Source organism: Pseudopipra pipra, chromosome Z (assembly GCF_036250125.1).
Source record: "Pseudopipra pipra isolate bDixPip1 chromosome Z, bDixPip1.hap1, whole genome shotgun sequence".
Lineage (NCBI taxonomy): Eukaryota > Metazoa > Chordata > Aves > Passeriformes > Pipridae > Pseudopipra > Pseudopipra pipra.
Genome location: NC_087581.1, coordinates 24258115 through 24266897, shown reverse-complemented (window position 1 = coordinate 24266897; position 8783 = coordinate 24258115).

The window sequence follows — 8783 nt, the reverse complement described above, 5'->3', positions numbered from 1 at the left end:
ACTATGCAAGCAGTGAACATAGCAAATTGTCGAGTCAGCAACTAATGTACTTCACTGTAATCTTCCCAAATGTCTTAAGTAGTTTGGCAAATCTCTTGTTGCAATAAATTCTAGTAAAGTTTTGGGCTTTATTTTTTTTAACATATGGTCTTAAAAAATAACTTAGCCAAGAACATTTTTAGAGTCAATGCAGAATTTGCTGGAGATGTTTTCTCAAAGCTTGTTTGCACTCTGGCAGTTTTACTCAAATGTCAACCAGACACAGAAAGTATGGGGTTTTGGGTTTTATTTTACAGTCCTGGAAAGTAAAGGTCAACTTTCTGCAATGTAAATTGTCTTTTCAATTGCCATATTTTAGCAGAACAGCAAGAGTCTCACTAATAAACTGGTTTGCAGTGTTTCATTTTGTTTTTTTCTTCCCTCAGGATGCATTATAATAGTATGCAAAATATTTAAAATGCCAATAAGACACCTGCTAAATCAAATAATTTGGGTAGGCTATGCTATGCTTAGCAGTCTAGAATCAATCCCGTAATTGTAACTAGTCAGATTGTACCATTGCAGTCTCTCAGTAGCCTTACCACAATTAACAGGATGACCTGAGGTATTAGTCAGCATGAAAAATAACGTCACAGTCTGGCAATATATCAGTTAAAACAAGCTGGACAGACTCAGGCTGTATTGATACATGTGGCCACACTAAAGGCTGCTTGTTATGCTCCTGCTAGCAGGAAAGTTTGTAAAACCATTTATAGACTGTGATATTGCACCAAGCAAATACAAGTATCAGACTCTGGCTCACTATGGAGCGTACAGATGTCCGAGGCAGTAGAGGGGAAAGAGGTGACTGGGGTCTGCTCAGCACTCACAGCATGCTGGAGTGAATGCGAGATAGTTTGCCTCTCCAAAAATTATGTAGAAAACACAGTGGGCTACACTTTGACATTTCCACTTAAGCGCTCTGAAGGATTTTGCCATCTACCTATCTGAGAACTAACCCTGAAAATCAGACAAGCTTGTGCCATAACTTCACAGACCAGGCGATCCATCTACATGGCACATGAGTGTGTGCAGGTACTGAGAACTCTCCTCACTTGATTCTTGGACATCAGTTAAGGAAGCGTAAAGGCAAGGGATGTACTCTCAATACAGCAGATATGATGCTGATGTATCTCAAATTCCTCTCATAATTAAAAGGAAGCATTTATGGGTGCAGAGTCCCCTTCCACAAGATTTTAGGTGATGTTTGAGGTGGAAGAGATTTCTGCCATTATATAAGTAAAATCCAAGCCTTTTTATTATTATTATTATTTATTTATTATTTTTATCTTAATTTTTGGCTAGTATTTCTGTACATCTTCTGTTTAGTTTTTTTGAGGCTAGTTTTAGAGATAGCACTGGGAGAATCTGGAAAACCAGAATGCACACAGAGGACAGTGATAAGAATGTGTATCTTTAGGACTCTGGAAGTAGAACCCTTAATTGGAGATATTTTAAGTACCCCAAACAGCCTGGAAAATTTTTCAGGTACACCGCACTTGGACAGCATGACATCCCTACAAAGTATCTTGAAGAAGGGATGAATTAACTCTTTCCAACCTTTGTCTGTTTGTCTGAGCTGCCATCACTGGGAACTCTGACTCCTCTCAGAGTCAATACAAATAAAGGGCTGACACCAGGGTCACCTTCTGAAGGGATGGCATTGCCACCACAGGAGGACAAGATGGTGCCCTAGCTGGATGCAGCATCTATGTGCTAAGGGACATTTAGGACCATCTCATTTGCTGCTTCTCTTGCCCTGCCTTTGGTGCCCTCTTGTTTGTAGTGCTAAGTGGTTTTGCAAACACTCTCACTAGGCATAGGTCCCTCTTCCTAATCTTGTGAATTTGTCCTGTAGCAGAAGGGAGCTGAAATGAAGTGTCTTTTTTTGTTCTGACTTATCTGTGAAGGGGAAGAGAGGAGCTGCTTCAACATCTTTCATCTTAGAAGTGCACCTGCTCATTGACAGGCTTGAATTTGATTTTTGGAATAGATATCCTGGTCATGCCTGTAGACAGAGCCCACTCTGACCAGGCATTTAGCACCGTGGCTCAACACATCCCCACATGTCAGATTTGTCTGTTTTCTGAAATCATCAAAGAGAAAGTAAACAGTACATGAAGTGATTCCTACAGTAGACAGACCATTGCTAGTGTGGAATATATTATAAATATATATTTAATAAATGCTGATGCTGTGTTTATTATTATAAACACAAATCCAGGTGAAAATCTAAGGCATAAAGTCTTCCTTAGAGGTGCGGCCACTGAGTAGTCTGGAATCAACCTTTTCCCATCATTCTATACAGACACCCCATTGAAAGCCTTGAGATTAAATGGGTATAAGTCTGAGTTTAACATATTACAGATGTGTATATATATATATATATTAAGAACATTGGATACATTGTACTCTAAAATGCTTTTTTACTTACGGTATTTTTTCAGCTCTTATGATTACTTGCAATAATAAAAAATATTATCCCACAAACTGCACTAAGATCATATGACATAGAAAGGACACTGTCATCTACTTTGTGATTTAATATCTGTGACACTTAGGTAATTTGCGGTCTTTGGACATCCAAGATGATATGAACTGTGCGAAGTGTCAAACCATTCAGTGCATAAAATTAACCAACTCTAGGAGTAAAGGGCTTTAACCAGCTTTGCTGAAGTCAACAGAAACCTTCTGTGCTGACTGAAGGGGAGTTTGGTTAAGGTCCATATTTAGTTCACTTTGACTTAAAAGAGAAGGCAATGTGCTTTTCAGAGATTCTGCCTGCACTGCACAACCAGTTCACTGGCAGTATGATCCACAAAACACTGAGCTTCAAGAGTTTCTTGCTGGTTATTCTTTTACTATTCAGCTCAAAAGAGAGGTGAGAGGAGCTGCTGTGCCACAGGACTGGGGCAGCACTGCCTTGCTGACTTTGCTCTGCACAACTCATCTCCTCTCTGACTCCCACTTAAAGGGTTTTATTTTTAGGGCATGCTTTCTTGGTCTGCAGGGGATGTTTTCCATCCTGTGCTGAACTGCACAACAGAAGCATTTAACATCTCAGCCAGAATTTCCATCCAGTTGATACTGTTTGGTTTAACCACATACTAGAGATTTGGGTCATACACAATTTGGAGGAGATATATATAGCTATAAATCACTAGATCCGTTTTCTAAATAGCAGTGAGAAAATTCTTTCAAATACTTTTATGATAGCAAGACAGACAAAAATGGCTGGTTCAGGAAAAAATTACACATCTAAAATTTTTACCAAGAAGTAAGAACACAAAGGAATGTGCCCAAGGACCAAGCTGTTTGTAGTGGTGGACTTATATCACTCCAAAAACATACCAGAATTTCCTGCCGTAATGATTAAACTAGTACTGTCCATAGTCAGCCCACTAAATATTGTACAACAGCAGGAGATGCACCCCAGCTTCAAGTGCTGGTGAGTGACTTCTACGGAGTTCAGACAGAGGCACCATAAAATTCTAACCATGAAATTGTGGAAGTAAATGGCAGCTTGCCCCCAACTTCCACAAAGCTAGACTGTGTCTTGTTAGGGATCACTGGAACATGAACATGATAATCTCTTGCTGTCCAGATTCCTTCCAGCTTTCCTTTGGCTATACATCACACATCTCTTAAAATCAGTGAAATTCAGTGAAATTGTCATACATTAAAAGCAACATATTGCAGGGATTGTCAATGTGTTTCAATAAAAGGAAAATATTTCTGGGACCTAAAAATAAATATTTATGTAGTCAGGAAAAAACTTTAATAATTTTTTTTTTTCTTCTTTTTCTGCGAAGGAACTACTTTAAGCCTGGGACAATTGTAAGAGCAATAAGATTTTCATTGTAACTGAACTGCAAATAACATAAATGTAAATCAACAAATAAGGTCTTCCTTTTACTTTTGCAGGAGCAGAATGTGCCCTCCAATACCAGGACATCTCTCCATAAGTCAGTAGCTGCTCTGCCTGCGTTAAGGCTGCCTGCCCAGCAGCGGGTAACACACACGGATACCAGCAAAGGTAGAAATGTCACTGTACATTATTTGAGAACTCTGTTCCATGATATATCAGAATAATAATGGGCAATAATAAAAGAGAGTCCTTAGCTCTCTTCTTTGGCTGAATAGTTCTAGCTGAGTCAGAAAAGACCACGTCTCATTTTTCCAATGTGTGCTTTTGTTAGGTCAATAGAGAGACTGTTATAGAGTGGTAATGTGAGCTGGGTAGTGTGTGCAGGTTCTGGGGCTTTATTGTGTCCCTGCTATGTTAATTAGTATTAGGAACATGATGGATCGGCAACACATGTACTTTCAGAGTCTTAAACCAGCCCTGAGAGTTTAGCACTCCATTAGTTACACATCACAGAAACCCAGGGATGTTTACTCAAAAAAGTATCACTTACAAGAATGAAACATTCTAATTCATTCCTGATAGGAGCTGTGAGGGACACCCAGCCCACATTCAGATCCTGAGGGAGACTCTGCAGCCCAGCCCAGGGTCACACTGGGAATTCCACATCAAAGGTCTCTCCAAAGCATCTCTCAAGGGAGCGAGAAACAGAGAAGCACCAGCCTGGACAAGCAGACAATTTCTCTCCACAGCTTATCTAGTAGAGAAGATAAGAGCAGGGAGTTTGGTGAGAGATGGGTAAGACACATCTCTTAGCAAAATTCCTGCACAGAAGAGAAGGCAGAGGAAAATATAGGTCTGTTTCCTTCCCCTGGCCCCAACAGCCCCCTCTCCCCAAGAAATGCTGCCATACCAGCCAGCAAAAAAACTCTCCTCTCTGCAGTCTGAAGGTCCATATCAGCATGGGGGCACAAGCTTCCAAAAGAGCCTCAGTTCTTCTCAAGGAGCCCAGGAGAAATGATAGCAAGAGATGCTGAATACAACTTTTCCATTGTCAAATCCAACACAATGATCCTTCTATGCACCAAATAACATACAAACCTCAGCTCTGCTCCCTGATGATGTGCCTCCCTGGAGAAATTCTTTGGAGTTTCCTGCCCTTCAGTAGTGTGGGAGAAGGTCACCTGTCCCACATAGTTCTTCCAAGGAAGCAGTGTGACCCCAAGAAGACAACAGCAAATCTATTCGCTTTTTTTTTTTGTGCAATCTTCCTTTCTCATTACATGACAACCTCAGGATTCTCAGGAACAGCTGCCTTCCTTGCACACACCTTTATTCCCCATCGCTGTCTCCTTCACCTCAAACCTGGACTGACACACTAATATTTGTTTTCTTACTAGTAATCTTAAAAATTTCATCACAGAAATCTGCAAGTATGACAACATAACTAAAGCAAAAAAAGAAAAAAAAAGACATCTTCACCTTCCAGCAAATCAGTCACTAGCCACCAATTTTGCAGCCATTCTGTACTGCTGATTTTGGCAAATGTCCTACAACAACTTTGTGTTCTTAACATTAGCACTGGATTACCCTTCATCATTCCAGTTACAGTCGTTAGTAATTAATAATTAGCAGAGTGGGCCCTGGTAGAGCCATGGACCTGATGCTGGCCTCAAAGTGTGAAGTCAAATGGATGATTACAATCAGAAAAGAAACATCAAAACCACTTCCAGACTGTCATTGCATTATTTACACTCTACAGACCATGATTGTATAGGGAATTGTGTCTGTGCAATCTGACTGAGACAATTTCAGTTAAATATTCATACCCCTGAAAGGGATTTCTTTGTGTGTCTTCCCAGTCATATAATCTAATATGTGGACAACCCTACTTTCTCCTATGTTCAATTTAGTATCCCAAGTGATGCCAGCACATTCACAAGTACCATGTGAAACAGGCACCGTCTTGGTGATCTTGTCATACTGGCAATCAAAAAGAAAAGTTACTTTAAATTGAAAGATAAATGTGGCTACTCTGTAACTTGGTGGGTGCAAAAACATTTTCAATATATGAATATTTCAATATATTTTTTAACCATGTTTCTACTGCAACCATACTCTAAGGACTGCTCTGATTTTTTTTTTTTTATGAATAAAAGGAGTGTTGACATTGTCCACAACAAAGCTAAGAGGCAATTTGGAATAATCAAAAAACGACAACATCTAAAGGGATATTTTTCAGGCCTGTGTCAGATCCTACAGCATACAGCATGTCATCATAGCCTGTCTACCTTTCAAGCATCTTAACTGCCGTAAATAACACACCTAGGACAAGCCAGATGTGCTGGTATAAATAATCAATTTGTTATTGTTACAGAGAAGCCAGATCAGCATGTGGCAAGGCACTTTAGCACTGCAGATCACTTTTCCACCTCTTAGTACATCAGACAAGAATGATCAAAATCAGGAGTACCATGAACACCTCTCAGGCAAAGCCATTCTTGCACAGCCAGGCAAATGCTCCTTCAGCTCTTTAATATTAGCAGTGCAATCTTAATAACTTGCACTCTATATTGAACCTTGCACACTGCAACCCTAAAACTTTACAGCAGCTTCCAAGCAATGCCAAAACAGCAAGCAGGCAAGTCCAATCATAATCCTTTGCAGGACGCTGTGCTCTGTAGTCATTTCCTGCTTCTCACATGTAAAGGTAACAGACACAGCTAAAGAGGCTGAAATGGTCTTTATGGCTTGGCACATCTCTAATAAAACAAGAGCCTTGACCATATGAAGAAAGGGACAGTTCTGGGATATAAATACTGCAGAACTTGGGAACTCCTGTGGCAAGCAGAACATCTGTTTATTACATTTTCCAGACTTTTATTTTCAGTTGTTCATGACAAAAAATCAGAATTTTTACCAGTGCAAACCATGCTCAGTCATAAACACAGCACTATCCTTTTGAGGTACCTTGAGAATAACAAAGCAGCAGCTTTACTACGGGGAAGTCAAAGAGAGTCAGAAACCCAGACACAGGAAAGACAGTTCAAGAACAGGCCACATTTTACGAAGAAAGTATTTTACTTACAGGTGAGGAGATTTATTTTGTGTGAACACAGATACTTTAAGCAGCATGACGAAAAATTTTGAGAAGAGCTTCTAACGGCAAAACAATCTACACCAGAGTTCTGCAGAAAATCCCTACAACAATATTAACCTGCTGACACTCATCTCAAGGAACGAGTTTGGGTAACGTAAATTTCACTTTGTGTTGTACGCTAGTGCAATATCACTACTGAATGAGAAAGAGGATGTATTCCAAAAAACGTTATTGTTAATGGGAAAATCAGAAAACACCACACTCAGCACTGAAGTCCATAAGGAAATTCATTTGAGGCCACATCCAAGGTTTTAACTGTCCTTGTTTAGTCTTCGTTTTATGTGCAGCATTGAAAAGTGTTACATGGTGAACTCACTTCACTGTAACGCAATGCTATTTTATTAAATATAGCTTTGATGGGTCTCTGGATCAGCCAAAGACCTCAGAATGAGGCAAACATAAAGCAAAGCAATCATTAAGTAAAATGAACATCCTATTCAAACTCAAACAAACCAGACCATGGCAGCTCTGTGCAGAAAGAGCACTGGTTGGATCTACTGAGAAAGAACCATGAGTTCAGAAAATTAATCCACTTATGCAACTAACTGCCTTCCAAAATCTTGCATGTTGGAGACAGGCAACCAACTTCTCCACGGCAACTATCTCATGGAACACTTGTGGCCTGAGCATCAAAGAGGTTCATAAAGGCCCTGGAATATGGCAGCAAGGCCAGAGCAGACCACCATGAGCGTCCTGTACTGCCTATTTCCTGAGCATAAAGCACAAGAGTCAGAGCAAATTAGATGAAAAGTATTATACACTAATGCCATCTCTGCCAACACTAATGATTTGTTAAAGTGCGTGATAATTGCTTGAATGCAGGGAAAATGTCCCAAGACATATTCTTCCCATATTTCAGGGAGGTTACTGAAGGGTCTAAATCTTTTTTTCCAGTATCTAGAGCTACAATAGGAATCAGCAGAAAAGTAGTAGTGATGGGAAATTCCTGCGCTTATTGAGTGGAGGGCTTAGCTGGAGAGAGATGTACAAGAAATGTTGGTGACGCGCAGTTTCCACAGCTCCCTGCCCACTGACAGGCCAATCCCTACAGTTACTCCAGACACAGTTAAAAGTACAGTATATAGAATATAGAATCATAGAATCATAGAATCATAGAATCATAGAATCATAGAATCATAGAATCACAGAATGGGTTAGTTTGGAAGGGGACCTCAAAGATTATCTAGTTCCAACCCCTCTGCCATGCACAGGAACCCCTTCCACCAGACCAGGTTGCTCAAAGCCCCATCCAACCTGGTCTTGAACACCTCCAAGGATAAAGCATCCCCAGCTCCTCTGGGAAACCTATTCCAGTGGCTCACCACCCTCACAGTAAAGAATTTTTTCTTAATATCTACTCTAAACCTACTCTTTTTCAGTTTGAAGCCATTCCCCCTTGTCCTGCCACTACACACTCTTGTAAAAAGTTCCTCTCCAGCTTTCCTGCAGGCTCAGGTACTGGAAGGCCTCAATTAGGTCGCCCTAAAGCCTTCTTTCTTCCAGGCTGAACAAAACCAATTGTCTCAGCCTTTCCTCATAGGAGAGCTGTTCCATCCCTCTGACCATCTTGGTGGCCTCCTCTGGACTCGCTGTAACTGAATGTCACACATTTTCTTTCCATTCTACTTCACTAGATGCTATAATTTGTGAAGGGGAAAGGATGACAGAGAGTCCAAGCTGTTTCTTTTCTGAAGCTTTCTTTAGTCCAGATCTGTAACT